The 5000-nt window shown below is 47.4% G+C and overlaps 1 pseudogene; it reads right to left on the bottom strand.

The window, feature by feature from the left end:
- The window catches only part of LOC109886624 (cAMP-specific 3',5'-cyclic phosphodiesterase 4C-like), a 35987-nt pseudogene extending 31400 nt beyond the window's left edge, over window positions 1-4587 (bottom strand).
- Window positions 4588-5000: the final 413 nt, after the last annotated feature.

Genomic DNA, 5000 nt, shown 5'->3' with positions numbered 1-5000 from the left:
CCATTCTCCACCTGGAAACTACTGAAGGGGGGATGAACCATTCTCCACCTGGAAACTACTGAAGGGGGGATGAACCATTCTCCACCTGGAAACTACTGAAGGGGGGGGGGGGAATGAACCATTCTCCACCTGGAAACTACTGAAGAGAGGGGGGGGGGTTAACCATTCTCCACCTGGAAACTACTGAAGAGAGGGGGGGGGGTTAACCATTCTCCACCTGGAAACTACTGAAGAGAGATATCTGGGTGGTGTGTGTTACCTGTCTGTGTCTGCAGGTGTGATGGCGATGCGTGGTGGGATGCAGAGGGGCAGGGACGTGGGGCGTGGCATGTTGCTCAGGATCTCAGGGGAGCGTGTCCTGTCTCGGGGGCGGAGCCAACACGGAACCTGAATGGGACGATAGGATTGATTGATTAACCGGGTAACCAATAGGATAGAGTTTATTAAAAGTCTCTTTTGCAATAATAGCCTGTCAGGAACCACAACAACAAAACTCTCCCTACGATACACTCACATTTAACACAGTGGTTGTGATACAACTAATATAAGTTTGTCTGCACCAAAACGTTCACACCACTATTGTGCCACGTCTCCAAAACACTTGTGTAAATATCTTCGTGCAAAGAAATCTCTCAGGTTTGATCACAAGTAACTGTTGTGTATCGCACTGCTGATGAAATCCAGGGAACGCTTCTGCTGTACTGTTTTTACCTGCAAACTGGAGGCCAGCCTCCTGCTCCTCCCCATGCGTAGCTCCGCCCCCAGAGTGGCTCCTGACGTATAGGAGCTGCTGTAGAGCCCTGACTCCGCCTTCTCAGCACAGCCTGACGAATCAGTGTCATTATCCTGGGGAAAGAAAGAGAGAGAGAGAGCGGGATAGAGAAAGAGGATGAGATATGATATATTTTATCACCGTTTTTTACCATATTTGGGTGGCACACATCCAGAAGTCAATTTACTGACGGACAGGAAGCACAGAGGGTAATGTTAATGAATGATAGGAAGCATCGAGGGTAATCTACTGAATGACAGGAAGCATCGAGGGTAATCTACTGAATGACAGGAAGCATCGAGGGTAATCTACTGAATGACAGGAAGCATCGAGGGTAATCTACTGAATGACAGGAAGCATCGAGGGTAATCTACTGAATGACAGGAAGCATCGAGGGTAATCTACTGAATGACAGGAAGCATCGAGGGTAATGCTACTGAATGACAGGAAGCATCGAGGGTAATGCTACTGAATGACAGGAAGCATCGAGGGTAATGCTACTGAATGACAGGAAGCATCAAGGGTAATGTTACTGAATGACAGGAAGCATCGAGGGTAATGTTACTGAATGACAGGAAGCATAGATGGTATTGTTACTGAATAACAGGAAGTGTATAATGTAATGTTACTGAATGACAGGAAGCATTGAGGGTAATGTCACTGAATGACAGGAAGCATAGAGGGTAATGCTACTGAATGACAGGAAGCATCGAGGGTAATGCTACTGAATGACAGGAAGCATCGAGGGTAATGTTACTGAACGACAGGAAGCATAGATGGTATTGTTACTGAATGACAGGAAGTGTAGAATGTAATGTTATGTTAATGACAGGAAGCATCGAGGGTAATGTTACTGAATGACAGGAAGTGTAGAATGTAATGTTATGTTAATGACAGGAAGCATCGAGGGTAATGTTACTGAATGACAGGAAGTGTAGAATGTAATGTTATGTGAATGACAGGAAGCATGGAGGGTAATATTACTGAATGACAGGAAGCATAGATGGTATTGTTACTGAATGACAGGAAGCATAGAATGGAATGTTATGTGAATGACAGGAAACCTAGAATGGAATGTTATGTGAATGACAGGAATCATAGAATGGAATGTTATGTGAATGACAGGAAACCTAGAATGGAATGTTATGTGAATGACAGGAAACCTAGAATGGAATGTTATGTGAATGACAGGAAACCTAGAATGGAATGTTATGTGAATGACAGGAAACCTAGAATGGAATGTTATGTGAATGACAGGAAACCTAGAATGGAATGTTATGTGAATGACAGGAAGCATAGAGGTTAATATTATTATGTGAGCTCACTAAATTGAGATTTAGAGAGGATGCATGCTGGTCTATGGCACCCCATATCTGTGTGTGTGTGTGTGTGTGTGTTGTGTATAAGCCCTCTACAGAGAGAGTGTGATCTGCACTGCAGCAGCGTAGCAACAGAACACAGGGGGAATGGAAGGCAGGCTGCTAGTTGCTAGGCAACAGTGTTCCATGTTCCATGCCTCAGTCTCTAGTTGTCCAAAGCTACAGATGTAAAGAGATGCTTCACTGTTGTTATTGTAGAGGCTACACAGAACACACACACACACACACACACACACACAAACACACACACAGTCTACTACCACAGACGGCAGCCTTGAGGTCAATGGATGGAAGGGAATCCATCCATTAAGAAGAGAAACTCCTGAGACTGTAGTCCAGGGACAGTCCAGTTAATAGATCTCCACACTGTGTGATTACCCTACAAACGTCTGTGTGTTCCTGTGTCTCGTGTGTGTGTGTGTGTCTGTGTGTGTGTGTGTGTGTGTGTGTCTGTGTGTCTGTGTGTGTGTGTGTGTTACCTCCTCTTCTCCGGCCAGCGACAGCCGCTGCACGCTGCGACTCTTCTTCATAGTGATTGGCTGATTGTTCTTTTTGGCCCCTCCCCCGGTGCGGACGGGACCAGAACCCAAACAGCACAGCAGCTGGAGAGCCAGGACCAGAGGGGTCTGGGGTTACAGGTCAGGGGTTAGAGGTTAGGGGTCAGACCAGCCAGGGTCAGACCGGGCCACAACCACGGGTCACGCCCCCATCGGAATCAGCAGCCAATCACCACGCGCCAACGTCTCAGTCCTCCACAAGCTCTGATTGGCTGGGATCCTGGTTCCTCTAAAATCCCCCAATGTGTAATCCAGTGAGATGGTGAGGTTAGTAATCTGCAGTCCGATTGGTTGCTTGGAAACAGCGATGAACCCTCGCCATCCTCCGGATTTGTTCTGGGACCAGCAATCCTGTATCTGATTGGTTGGTTGGATTCAGGTTCCGTAGGTTCTGTGGGATGCAGAGTGAGACACCTGCGAGTGATTGGTTCATCTGTGCAACGGAACACTAAAATGTGTAGAATCCTAGCTCTGATTGGTTGAACGGTGCATCCCTGACATGACTGCCACTGTAACCCTGGTTTTGATTGGCCGGTTGTATCAGACAACAGGTCAGTGTCCAGGACAAAGAGGAACACTGTAGACAGAGAGCAGAGCATGACATTGGTAAAAACATCAATATTAAAAACACAGTCTGAATCCCAAATTACACCTTATCCCCTATATAGTGCACTCTTTTTGATGCCAGAGTACTCCTTCTGACCAGGATGCTTTTGACCAGGATGCTAGAGTACTCCTTCTGACCAGGATGCTAGAGTACTCCTTCTGACCAGAATGCTAGAGTACTCCTTCTGACCAGGATGCTAGAGTACTCCTTCTGACCAGGATGCTAGAGTACTCCTTCTGACCAGAATGCTAGAGTAGTCCTTCTGACCAGGATGCTAGAGTACTCCTTCTGACCAGAATGCTAGAGTACTCCTTCTGACCAGGATGCTAGAGTACTCCTTCTGACCAGGATGCTAGAGTACTCCTTCTGACCAGGATGCTAGAGTACTCCTTCTGACCAGAATGCTAGAGTACTCCTTCTGACCAGGATGCTAGAGTACTCCTTCTGACCAGAATGCTAGAGTACTCCTTCTGACCAGGATGCTAGAGTACTCCTTCTGACTAGGATGCTAGAGTACTCCTTCTGACCAGGATGCTAGAGTACTCCTTCTGTCCAGGAAGCTAGAGTACTCCTTCTGTCCAGGATGCTAGAGTACTCCTTTTGACCAGAATGCTAGAGTACTCCTTTTGACCAGGATGCTAGAGAACTCCTTTTGACCAGGATGCTAGAGAACTCCTTTTGACCAGGATGCTAGAGTACTCCTTCTGACCAGGATGCTAGAGAACTCATTTTGACCAGGATGCTAGAGTACTCCTTTTGACCAGGACTCATACTAAACTATTGTAACACTACAGATCACAGGAAGTTGGTGGCACCTTAATTGGGGAGGACTGGCTCGTGGTAATGGCTGGAGCGGAATCAGTAGAACGGATTCAAATACATCAATCACATGGTTTCCATGGTTCCCGTGTGTTTGATTCCAATCCATCTGCTCCATTCCAGCCATTATTAAGAGCCCTCCTCCCCTCAGCAGCCTCCACTGCTACGGATGCCCTACCTCCAGTTCTATGCCCAAACCCTACACCCCAACCAGAGCCCTCCTCCCCTCAGCAGCCTCCACTGCTACGGATGCCCTACCTCCAGTTCTATGCCCAAACCCTACACCCCAACCAGAGCACTCCGTTCTACCACCACTGGTCTTTTGGTCCTGCTATGCCTACGGGAGGGCAACTCCCACTCAGCCCAGACACAGCTCTTCTCTGTCCTGAAGCCCCAATAGTGGGACAAGCTTCTCTCCCTAATGTCAGGGTAGAGGAGACCCTGGCCATCTCCCCCAAAAACAGCTGAAACCTCTTCAAGAGTATGTAAAAAAAAAAAAAAAAGACAACTCAGTCTTCTCATCAGAAAAGAAACACACTCTCTCTCTCTCTCATACACACGCACGCACACGCACACACACGCACGCACACACACACACACACACACACACACACACACACACACACACACACACACACACACACACACACACACACACACACACACACGCTGACTATACACAATACAGCATCACCGTGTAGCTAGCCTCTACAATACCGCATCACCATGTAGCTATCCTCTACAATACCGCATCACCATGTAGCTAGCTAGCCTCCACAATACAGCATCACCATGTAGCTAGCCTCCACAATACAGCATCACCATGTAGCTATCCTCCACAATACAGCATCACCATGTAGCTAGCC

Source organism: Oncorhynchus kisutch, unplaced genomic scaffold (assembly GCF_002021735.2).
Source record: "Oncorhynchus kisutch isolate 150728-3 unplaced genomic scaffold, Okis_V2 Okis01b-Okis20b_hom, whole genome shotgun sequence".
Taxonomy (NCBI): Eukaryota; Metazoa; Chordata; class Actinopteri; order Salmoniformes; family Salmonidae; genus Oncorhynchus; species Oncorhynchus kisutch.
This window is presented reverse-complemented; position numbering and strand designations above follow the sequence as displayed.